Genomic DNA, 13,235 nt, shown 5'->3' with positions numbered 1-13,235 from the left:
AATGTCCGTGTTCGTTCACCTATGTGTTGGTTAATGAGCACCAGTATATGACGAGTAAGACGCGCGAACGCGGGAAGCGAACGCAGATCGTAAATTGCAATAACAATTAGAATAAATTGTGTCCATATATGGGCACAAAAGGGGCCAGGTCCACAACAAACAAATCACTGGCCCCTTTTGTGCCCATATATGGAGCTGAGTGGACCTGGCCCCTTTTGTGCCCATATATGGAGCTGAGTGATTGCTGATGCAACACACTCCATATTTGGATGGCGGGACAGACAGACACACAGACACACACACAGACATGATCTGCTAGGTCTCATAGTAAGTGCTCACTGCGTTCACAACTATGAGTACCAGTAGGGGCGCTGTTATGCCAGAAACAGAGAGAGAGATAGTGCTGCACTGTTGCCTGCTAATGAGAGAGAGAGAGAGAGAGAGAGAGAGAGAGAGGTGGGGGGGGAGTTGCACCACTCAGTTCACACGGGTGTGATTTTCTTTTACCGCCAATTCATCAAATCTCGTTCTCTCGTGCATGGCGTTGAAACAGTTAAGTATCTTGTCCACGCTGCCAGTAGAATACATATTTTTTTCACGTTTTGCATTTATTTATTCATTATTTATTATATTTATTTAAAAAAAAATCATTGGAGGTCCGCCTTGGCTGAAACCTTCAAATATGGAGATGACTGGTGTCATAGTAGTGATGTCATACAGCACATGAGTGACGTCATAGACTGGTCACATGGGGTCTGGTTTAGTTGACTCTGTCACGGTTCGAGTCAAGACAGTGTAGGAGGACCCAAGTGCAAGATGAGAGGCAGAGGCAGCTCGGTTCAAATGAAGATATTTATTATCAAGCCTGATGAGCAGGCAGTCAAAACATAGAATAAGGAGTACAAGGGGAAACACTAAACTGGGAAAACTAGGGGATCTGAAATACAGGGCAAACGAGGAGTCAAGGAACAAGATACTATCACAAATACTCACAGTGACAAATAATAACGAACCAACGGAGAACTGAAAACACAAGGGCATATAAATAGACATGGACTGACTAGACACAGGTGAAATACAACAGACAAATCAACACAGGGATTGGCTGGGAGAGTAACAGGACACAGGTGGGGAACACTACACTAATCACAGGGTTAGACAAGGCAGGTAAACATGGGCAACACAGGAAACCAAGAGACACTAGATACTACAAAATAAAGGTTCACAGTGCAAGGCAAAACTAAGACACGAGGAAAATACAAAACATCAAGATCACAGGAAGACAACAGAAAGGTAAAACAATAACAAAAACCAAGAACAGGGTACACAAGAAAACATGACACGTCACAGAACGTGACAGACTCAATGTTTTCTGTTTTTCCTTCTTTTAGTGACCTTGTTGGCAGTGAGCACACTGTTGGTTGTCATGGCTACCAGTTCCCACCTGATGTCGTGTGTGAGTTCTGATTGGTCCAGACCGTGCTGAATAACTGCTAGCTTGCATAACGTCTTGAGACTAGGAGTTAAGTCTAGCATGAACAGGTCATCAGTTGTGTTGTATCCCCCAAAGAGGATGATACGATCTCCCACAATGCAACAGCACATTCTGTACATCTCAGACGGGCGTTTCCCCTTGGGCTCAACCTTCTTCCAGGAGAAGGTCTCTTGGTTGAATTTCCACAGATCATTGAAGGTCTGGCTATCATTGCCGCCACCAAATATGTACAGCTCTCCATTGTAGGTAAAGGCTGAATGACCACAGCGTTGTTCTGGAAGAGGCTGTGCAGAAGGTGTGCTCATCCAGAGGTCGGTCTCTGTGTCAAACACTCTGATGGTGTTGTAGTCCCGACCCTCCATACAGCCCCCGAATACAAACATCTTTGTCCCAATGATGGTACCAGAGTGAAATCCTGAAGCAGGAGGTGGAGTTCCTCTGGTGTTAATTAAAGTCCAGACCATTGTGCTGGTGTTCAACTTGTACATGTCATTAGTGTATCCAGTCAGCTCGGTTTCTCCTCCATGGATAAACATGACCTTCCCCAAAACACAGGCTGAGTGGTCGCTCCTCGCCTCTGGAATGTTTCCAGAAACCTTGGGCCGGAACCATCCGTGGGTGTCCACATCAAATGCATAAAGAACGTTGCAGTACTTATCTGTGTCACAATTATAACCTCCCCAGATATAGATATCTTCCATCAGAACAGCTGTGTGGGAGCAGCGATTGGTCGGAACCTCAAGGATACATTCTGCTCTAAATGTTGTCACTGGCGTCAACTTCCTCCAGCGTAAAGGCACTGTGTTGAAGACGTGAACATCAATCTGAGCATCTCTGTCCTTCCAGGACCCTCCAAATGAGTAGACTTTGTCTCCAACGGCAACAGCAGCATGATTGGCGTTACGAGGCCCTCTGTTCACATGCAGCGTCCAGCAGAACATTTCTCACAACAGATCCTCCAGGGTTTAAATTAGCTTCTTCCAGTGTCGTTGTGTGACAGAATGGTGTCCTGTTGTGTGCTCTAACACTTATATTGGTTCAGTGGCACAAACGTCACGCAAGGTTTGACCAATCCACAAAGCTGATGGGTTGGGCTGGCCAATCAAGGAAGTTGATGACTGTTGATGACCCTAATATGGACAGGCTCTACACAGCAGACAGACAGGCTCTACACAGCAGACAGACAGGCTCTACACAGCAGACAGGCTCTACACAGCAGACAGACAGGCTCTACACAGCAGACAGACAGGCTCTACGCAGCAGACAGACAGGCTCTATGCAGCAGACAGACAGGCTCTACACAGCAGACAGACAGGCTCTACGCAGCAGACAGACAGGCTCTACACAGCAGACAGACAGGCTCTACACAGCAGACAGACAGGCTCTACGCAGCAGACAGACAGGCTCTACACAGCAGACAGACAGGCTCTACGCAGCAGACAGACAGGCTCTACACAGCAGACAGACAGGCTCTACACAGCAGACAGACAGGCTCTACAGGCTCTACGCAGCAGACAGACAGGCTCTATGCAGCACAGACAGGCTCTACACAGCAGACAGACAGGCTCTACACAGCAGACAGACAGGCTCTACACAGCAGACAGACAGGCTCTACGCAGCAGACAGACAGGCTCTACGCAGCAGACAGACAGGCTCTACGCAGCAGACAGACAGGCTCTACACAGCAGACAGACAGGCTCTACACAGCAGACAGACAGGCTCTACACAGCAGACAGACAGGCTCTACACAGCAGACAGACAGGCTCTACACAGCAGACAGACAGGCTCTACGCAGCAGACAGACAGGCTCTACGCAGCAGACAGACAGGCTCTACACAGCAGACAGAAGAGAGAAGAAATGAGCACAATACATGTTGTAAATAATTGTTCTATTGATGTGTTTTAAGTTGTAAACATGGTTGAAATAAAACGTGTTACCTTGAAATAAATGCCGTGTACGTTCTTAAATATCCAGGTTTTAAAACATTTTTATATTTTAGCAGGTGATCCATTCTATTTTATGATCAGTATCATCTTCTATTCTATCCAAAGCCAGACAACCAAATATGTGATTAACACCTTTAATCTCCTCATTTTAATGCATTGTCTATGATGAAAGCATCAGCCATCATCATTTAGCCAATTCACATTTGAACCCGGTGAAAGAATGCAGGTTTTCTCCACTCTTTTGCATTCAAATGACTTTGAATGAAAGCTCAATCACAACCCATTGAAACTAATGTCACACTCCTGAGAGACCCACATTCCTTCAGACTAACTCTGCTGTTCACTGTGGACACATTACCATTCTGCAGAGTTTCAGCAGAGCTACAAATCACATGATTATCCCCCATATCGGAATGATGTGTATACAGATCTGTTGCACTAGCAACTGAGTTAGGAATCCAAACTTAAACTGTTTTTCGTCTGTAGTAGCCTACTTAGAAAAATGTCATATATATATATATATATATATATATATATATATATATATATATATATATATATATTATTTTTTTTGCAATATTTTTTGGATAAAAGTATAGTATTTCTACACATTTTCAACAAATCTCATCATAATATAAGCTTTTTTGTGCCATTTTAATATTCTGTAGGCTCATAGATGAAAGAATGTGTCATACCAGTAAAATCACATACAGTAGTTCAAACTCTTTCTTAGGCAGATTGATAACTCAATAATAGGATCAAACCAGCATTCACTTTAAAATATAAATTGCAATACTGTGTCACTCAGGGCAGTTATAGTGTATATACACGTGTGTAAAAACCAACAGACAGGAGGATATTCACAACAATTCAGTCTTAAGTAAACTCCCAGATCTAAGAAGAACATGTAACTACAGTGTTTGTTCAGAGTAGAGTCTGAAAGCATTCTGTTTTAAATGTGCAGTTCAATAGATTACTCACCACATGGTATTTGGTGTCCCCACTGATTAAATCCTGGCTCAGCATCACGTTAGCCACGACACAGCCCAGTGACCACAAGTCAGGAATACTTCTGGTGCTCTGTGGGTTGTAAAAGAAAATGAAGTTTTACAATAACTACCATAATAACAATAAATACAATAACTATCTCGTCAAATGCAGTCATTAAATGTTCTTTCACATGCTTTCAGAAAACACATTCATTTAATTGTCCTCTTGTACCTATATTATCCAGATACTCTATATGGAAATAGATAGATTAATATATTAAATATGAAGCTTACAAAGCAATCTCACAGGTTATTTCTAGAATGTTGCATAAAGCAAAACCTGGGGGAGGAGTCAGAAAGGGGTGGATCACATGCAGCCGTTTGTTAGGTTATGATTGGTGGCTGATGATTCTATTGTTCTCCTCTTTGGCCAATCAACACCAAGCAGTTAGTGGTTCCACCTCAGGCTCTCTAGTATAAGAAGAGTTTGTAGTTGTCAGTTCTCCACAACTCCTCCAGGATATCAATACTTTCTGATCTCATCTGACTGTGGACTCCAGACTTGAAGCGAAGATGGACTCTCTCAATGCCACCTCAAACGATTCTGCTCAACAGGGAGGACCCAATGATCATCAACACCTATGTAAGTGACTTACTGTGTCTATGGATATAAAGCATGCAATGCATTTTATTTATCTAGTCATGTTTGTTGTGTTGATTTAATATTAGCATTGGCTATTGTGTCTTTTCTAAAAAAAATAAAACGATTGTAGAATAGAATTATAAATGGATGCTAAATTGATAATTGGGTACATTAATTTCACATTCGTTTTTGCTATTTTTAAGGAATGCCTCTAAACAACATTTCCTTTGTTTCCAAATTCAGTGTTGCATCATCAGTCTGGCTTCCCTGTTCTACCAGAGGTGAATGAACAAAGAAGCTTGGCTAAGAAAAAATGCCACTGCTGTGATCAGTGTGGTAAACGCTTCCCTGCAATGTCCAAACTTAAAACACACCAGATAATTCACACTGGAGAGAAACCCTATGGATGTGATCAGTGTGGACAACACTTCTCTACAATGGGAAATCTTAAAACACACCAGAGAATTCACACTGGAGAGAAACCCTATGGATGTGATCAATGTGGACAGCACTTCTCTACAATGTTCAGCCTTAAAAGTCACCAGAGAATTCACACGGGAGAGAAACCCTATGGATGTGAACATTGTGGAAAACACTTCTCTCATTTGACCGATCTTAAAACACACCAGAGAATTCACACTGGAGAGAAACCATATGGATGTGTTCAGTGTGGACAACAATTCTCTGACAAGTCCACCCTGAAAATCCACCAGAGAATTCATACTGGAGAGAAACCCTATGGATGTGATCAGTGTGGACAACACTTCTCTCACAATTCACACCTTAAAACACACCAGAGAATTCACACTGGAGAGAAACCCTATGGATGTGATCAGTGTGGGCAAAACTTCTCTCAAATGCCCAGCCTTAAAACCCACCAGAGAATTCACACTGGAGAGAAACCCTATGGGTGTGATCAGTGTGGACAACACTTCTCTACAATATCCAACCTTAAAAAACACCAAAGGATTCACACTGGAGAGAAACCATATGGATGTGATCACTGTGGAAAACATTTCTCTAGAATAGACAGCCTTAAAACCCACCAGAGAGTTCACACTGGAGAGAAAGCCAAATAATTGTGATGTGTGTGGAAAAGCTTTTTAGTAATTCAAATAATTTAGACTTTCACAAGGTTGTACACATTGGATTTAAACTGTTGACTCTTGTGTTTGAATTTTACTAATTTGAGAAACTGAAAATGTCCTGACCGCACACATATGAATTCACATCCTCCGTATGTTTTAACAATTGTTTAAGGCTAAACTGTTTAAACGCATTACATGTATGCTGATACTAGATTAATTGGATGGCGATTAAACAATTGTTTAAGGCTAAACTGTTTAAACACATTACATGTATGCTGATACTAGATTAATTGGATGGCGATTAAACAATTGTTTCCATGTATAGATGAATTGCAAGTTATCTTAACATACAATTTGAACGGACTGTTATTTGTAGTACTACTCCTCATTCACGGAGTCAATAGTTTCCAGATAAATGACTAGAAAAGAACAGTATAGGTGTAGCCAGTTAGACCAAATGTAGGCTACTGTCTTCTGCCATGTTACAGATTCTCAATATTTGTTGTAGTTTATATTTAGACGATTTTTGTCCATAAATGTTCGGATGAATTGAAAATGGATGACCCTGATGTAAACAATTTTTGTTTATTTTTCATGTTTTTTGTATTGACCTGTACTTTTGTTAAACTGTACCCATTCTACAAACTGAATAAAATGTTGAATCAATCGTTTGTTTGTTCTTCATAAAAATATAGAATACAATTGTTGTTTGTGTTACTCAACACTAAAACAAACTGCCTATATGTTTAGTTATATGATGGATATTCTAAATGCTATTACGTTATGAAAGGTTGTTTTTTCTTCCCGTTTTGTTTCTCTTAGTATATAATTAAAATGTACAAGCTTGATCTATAGTCTATATTGAAACATTATGTTAAACAAATCAACTCAAAAAATTGGGTCCTCACAAAAGTCTGAGTAGATCCATGTTAAAATCCCCCAACATTAGTTTGAAAGTGAAACATCCCTTTAAACATGCAGTCTTTGATCAGTACCAGGAGTCTGCCCATCGCACAAACTCTCAACCAGTGACCATTAACACGTTTAATCTCTGCATTTGAATGCATTGTCTACAGTGAATGAAGCATCAGCCATCATCATTTAGCCTGTTTACATTTTAACCGGTGGAAAGAATGTGGGTTTTGTTCATTATTTAGCATTTGAAAAAAGATTGAATAAAAGTGCAGTCATCACAACCCTATTGAAACTAATTCAGTGCCCCTCATTCCCTCAGAGCAACACAAGTCCACCCTGAACAAACAGCAGATAATTCACACTGGAGAGAAACCCAATGTGTGGAAAAGTACCGAACCGAATACTGATACCAGAGAATAATATTTATAATACATAAAGAAAAAATAATATGAAGTCCATCGACCGGGAATAGTGTTTATAGCCATCTAGCTACAGTATATATATATATATATATATATATATATATATATATATATATATATATATATATATATATATAAACAAACTTCACATGCCCCAATTTTTTTGCAAAAGCACAATTGTTGTTTGTACATTAGAAGCAACTAATATATTTGATCACAATGTTGCAATAAAAAAATCTAATATACAGTAGTGGAAACTGCGTGGACAGTAGGCCTACACCTACAGGCCTACACAGCATGTCATGGACAAATCATCACATTCTGCGCTACAAACACACAGACACACAAAGCTGTGCATAGGAGGGGCTAGCTGCCCCTCAAAATCCTCCATGAGGAGGATTGTCATGTATTGTCTAAACTCTTCAGATGCCGTCCTCCTCCTACTCAAACATGGAGGGTCAGTTCAGTACAATTAATGGAAAAAGGGGAATATCCGAACGCGTTCCGGCACGCAGGCCTCAGTGTTTCTAACTGTTTGAATCACTGAGGAAGGCCCACCCATCAGCTACATGAATCACTGAGGAAGGCCCACCCATCAGCTACACGAATCACTGAGGAAGGCCCACCCATCAGCTGCATGAATCACTGAGGAAGGCCTACCCATCAGCTACATGAACCACTGATGAAGGCCTACCCATCAGCTACATGAACCACTGATGAAGGCCCACCCATCAGCTACATGAATCACTGAGGAAGGCCTACCCATCAGCTACATGAATCACTGAGGAAGGCCTACCCATCAGCTACATGAATCACTGAGGAAGGCCCACCCATCAGCTGCATGAATCACTGAGGAAGGCCTACCCATCAGCTACATGAACCACTGATGAAGGCCTACCCATCAGCTACATGAACCACTGATGAAGGCCCACCCATCAGCTACATGAATCACTGAGGAAGGCCTACCCATCTGCTACATGAATCACTGAGGAAGGCCTACCCATCAGCTACATGAATCACTGAGGAAGGCCTACCCATCAAGCCTAGCCCAGGAAGGCCTACCCATCAGGCCTACCCATCAGGCCTACCTATCAGCTACAGAGACTCAACGTGACTCACTGAGTAGAGCGCGCCTTCACCTACAGTGTAACGGTTTTGTTGTTCTAAGGCAAGCTGTACAATTAAACCATTTAAATCAATCAATCAAATGAATACAAATCTCACATCTGAATCTACACTAGTAGGTCATGTACATGTAGGAGAGGTCAACAATGACTCGTCTGCCTATAGGTTTCATTGGTGTCACACACACACACACACACACACACACACACACACACACACACACACACACACACACACACACACACACTGTGTGGTGGTGCCATATGTTACATTACTGCCACCTAGAGGTTTTCAACTAATCAATTTCTGTGTCTTCAGTAGGGCAATTTCCACTATCAACATAGAATCAATGCGATAATAATGAGAAGAATAAGTAAATAGTTTAGTATAAAGTAATATAAAGTTCCTTATTTGTATCTTGTCAAATAAGTAGGTATGGAGACGTGAAAACATATATTTCACAAAGGATAGTAATAATAAGTTCTGTGTGATAGACCTATTTCTGTAGAAACTCAGAGTCAAAGACCTATTTCTGTAGTTCTGTTGAGTCAAAGAGGTGTAAAATGGTCTCAGTTCATCCATAATGTGATCATTAACAGGTGATCTGTCCAATGACAGACAACCAGTGACCATTAACATGTTTAATCTCTGCATTTGAATGCATTGTCTACAGTGAATGAAGCATCAGCCATCATCATTTAGCCTGTTTACATTTAACCGGTGGGAAGAAATGTGGGTTTTGTTCATTATTTAGCATTTGAATAACATTGAATAAAAGTGCAGTCATCACAACCCTATTGAAACTAATTCAGTGCTCCTCATTCCCTCAGAGCAACACAACCTGAACAATGACTTAAAAACTTAAAGTTGTCCAGGTTTACACAAATACAGCTGTTGCTGTTATTGTGTCTCTGTCGTTTATAACAATGTAATGATGGATTTAGGATATCATTATTATACGGATGATGACTTATCCTGATCATGAATTAATAATGCCTTACACTATGGACACATGGCCTACACATTACACAATGGGATTTCACTGTAAATATAGATAAGCGATTAAATGAGAACACTAGAGCGCAATTTGCTATGAAACTTTGAGGATTTGACAATATACTAATTTGCTGTTAGGCCTTGACCAGTACAGAAACCCCACCACTGTCTTCTAAAGTCTGTATAAAAGCTACAGGTTGTGCAGTACTACTTGTAAAAGACAAGATGTGAAGACTGTTTGCAATACTATAGGGGGTGGGTGGCAGTTTGCGTTTTAAAAACAATAGTTTTGGAAAACTGTTTTTCTTGTTGTTTCTTCACCAGAGCTGGTTCTATGTTACTGAAATAATGTAAAGAAATCCTCTTATTGGCTCTGCTGCAGTAACACTCCATTAATATCCACTTATTCAATATTTTTAGACTGTACATATATTATCCAGATAGTCAGATACTCTATATGGATATAGATAGATTCATATATTAAATGTGAAGCTTACAAAGTAATCTCACAGTTAGCAGTTTATTTCTAGAATGTTGCATAGAGCATGACCTGGGGGAGGACCCAATGAACATCAACACCTCTGTAAGTTACTTACTGTCTGTTTTTATTTATTTATTAGTTATTTTTTTAGCTTTTTATTTTTTATTATTTATTTTTTTAGCTTTGACTACCTGTGTTTGTGTCTTTTCTAAAATATAAAACGATTGTAGAATCAAATTATAAATGGATGCTAAATTGATCATTGGGTACACTAGTTTTTGCTATATTTAAGGAATGCCTCTAAACAACATCTCCTTTGTCTTTGTTTCCAAATTCAGTGTTGCATCGTCAGTCTGGCTTCCCTGTTCTACCAGAGGTGAATGAACAAAGAAGCTTGGCTAAGCAAAAATGCCACTGCTGTGATCAGTGTGGTAAACGCTTCCCTACAATGACCAGACTTAAAATACACCAGAGGATTCACACGGGAGAGAAACCCTATGGATGTGATCAATGTGGACAACACTTCTCTACAATGGGACACTTTAAAACACACCAGAGAATTCACACTGGAGAAAAACCCTATGGATGTGATCAGTGTGGACAACACTTCTCCCAAATGGTAAGCCTTAAAACACACCAGAGAATTCACACTGGAGAGAAACCCTATGGATGTGATCAGTGTGGACAATGCTTCTCTCGAATGGACAGTCTTAAAACACACCAGAAAATCCATACTGGAGAGAAACCCTATGGTTGTGATCTGTGTGGACAACACTTCTCTCGAATGGACAGTCTTAAAATACACCAGATAATTCATAATGGAGAGAAACCCTATGTGTGTGATCAATGTGGACAACACTTCTCTCTAATGTCAAGCCTTAAAACACACCAGAGAATTCACACTGGAGAGAAACCCTATGGATGTGATCAATGTGGACAACACTTCTCTCGAATGTCAAGCCTTAAAAGCCACCAGATAGTTCACACTGGAGAGAAACCCTATGGATGTGATCAGTGTGGACAACACTTATCTACAATGGGACACCTTAAAAGCCACCAGAGAATTCACACTGGAGAGAAACCCTATGGATGTGATCTGTGTGGGAAACACTTCTCTGATAAGTCCAGCCGGAACAAACACCAGAGAATTCACACTGGAGAGAAACCCTATGGTTGTGATCAGTGTGGACAACACTTCTCTCAGTTGTCCAACCTTAAAAAACACCAGAGAATTCACACTGGTGAGAAACCCTATGGATGTGATCTGTGTGGACAACACTTCTCTCAAATGTCAAGCCTTAAAACACACAAGAGAATTCACACTGGAGAGAAACCCTATGGATGTGATCTGTGTGGACAACACTTCTCTGAGAAGTCCAACCTTAAAACACACCAGAGAATTCACACTGGAGAGAAACCCTATGGATGTGATCAATGTGGACAACACTGACAAGCCTTAAAACACACCAGAAAATTCATACTGTAGAGAAACCCAAATAATTGTGATATGTGAGGAAACGCTTTTAGTAATTACACAGGGTTCACAGGGTTGTACACACTGGATTTAAACTGTTCCCTTGTGGTTAGTGTAGGAATAATTTTACTAATTCAAGCCACCGAAAACGTCATGAACTTATGAACGAGCATGATGATCAAGAATACTATGATGGCAATGAAACTAATTTGTTGATTAATTTCTATATTAGACATTGTGACACAAGTGAATATTGTGATGTATGATTAGTGACACATAAATACAGTAGTGTTCAAATGACATGTAGGCATATTCTCGGTTTTATGTAGAATAGATCATGTTTCAAATGGCCAGTTCTCTGGTTACCATTTCAGATATTTTTTGTGACCATACATCTGTATGTATAGATCGATTTGTTTAACTTGTTAATGGATTTTCTTATTGGACATTTTTCAAGACATTTTAAATTAGACACATTGTCTGTGACAGGGAAGAAATGAGCACATAATCACATTTTGTACATACATGTGTTGTAAGTATGGATGAAATAAAACTCGTTACAAAATACATATTGTGTGCGTTCTTATATATTATGGCTACAGCCATTGGTCAAATATATGAAAGGGGTATTTCACAGTTTGGGGCCATTTTAACAGTCCATATACAAGCTTCCCATATTATTTTCAAACAGCATTTTAACCATGTTAGATTAATTGAACATATCCTGACGAAGACCTGAAGGGGTCGAAACTTTGTATCCTCTTCTCCATTAAATAAAAATGTGGAGCTCAAGGCCGGTGTGCGAACTACATATCCTTTCATCAGATTAATTGAAAACACCTGTATTCTGGTGACAGATTTTTGAGTGATTTTTATTACTTTTAATTCATTTTTAGATTTTCTACTTGGTGCATTTCTGTCTCCTCTTTCCTGCTCAGATCATTGAGAATTACAGTGCAGTTCAATAGATTACTCACCACATGGTATTTGGTGTCCCCACTGATTAAATCCTGGCTCAGCATCACGTTAGCCACGACACAGCCCAGTGACCACAAGTCAGGAATACTTCTGGTGCTCTGTGGGTTGTAAAAGAAAATGAAGTTTTACAATAACTACCATAATAACAATAAATACAATAACTATCTCGTCAAATGCAGTCATTAAATGTTCTTTCACATGCTTTCAGAAAACACATTCATTTAATTGTCCTCTTGGATGTAATGTATTTAGGATACATTACCATTCTGCACAGAATACAGTTTCAATTCACTTACAGTAAGCAGAGTTTCGCTGGATAAAATTAGTCAGTTGAGAGAGCAAATCTATGAAACATAACGAACTACCTGTTTATTAAGATTACAATTACAAAAGTGTGAATCCGAACACTTTATAAGTTTATTGTCAGACCATAAAAGTAAAGTAAAGGTGAAACTCAGAGGTGAAAGAAGACAAAATAATGTGGGAGAATAGGCTACAGACATGACTTTATGAATATTTCATTTGTATTTCACTTGAAGATATAAACTGATGCTACTATACTACAATTCATTGTAGTATAGTATATCTATTTCCATTATTAGTTCTATTCATTTGCTGTACATATTCTTATTTGCATTGATATTTTGTCTTCCATGTGAGAGCATGTTCCTTTTATAAAGTA

Source organism: Protomyctophum bolini (assembly GCF_963924005.1).
Source record: "Protomyctophum bolini genome assembly, chromosome: 18".
NCBI lineage: Eukaryota > Metazoa > Chordata > Actinopteri > Myctophiformes > Myctophidae > Protomyctophum > Protomyctophum bolini.
This window is presented reverse-complemented; position numbering follows the sequence as displayed.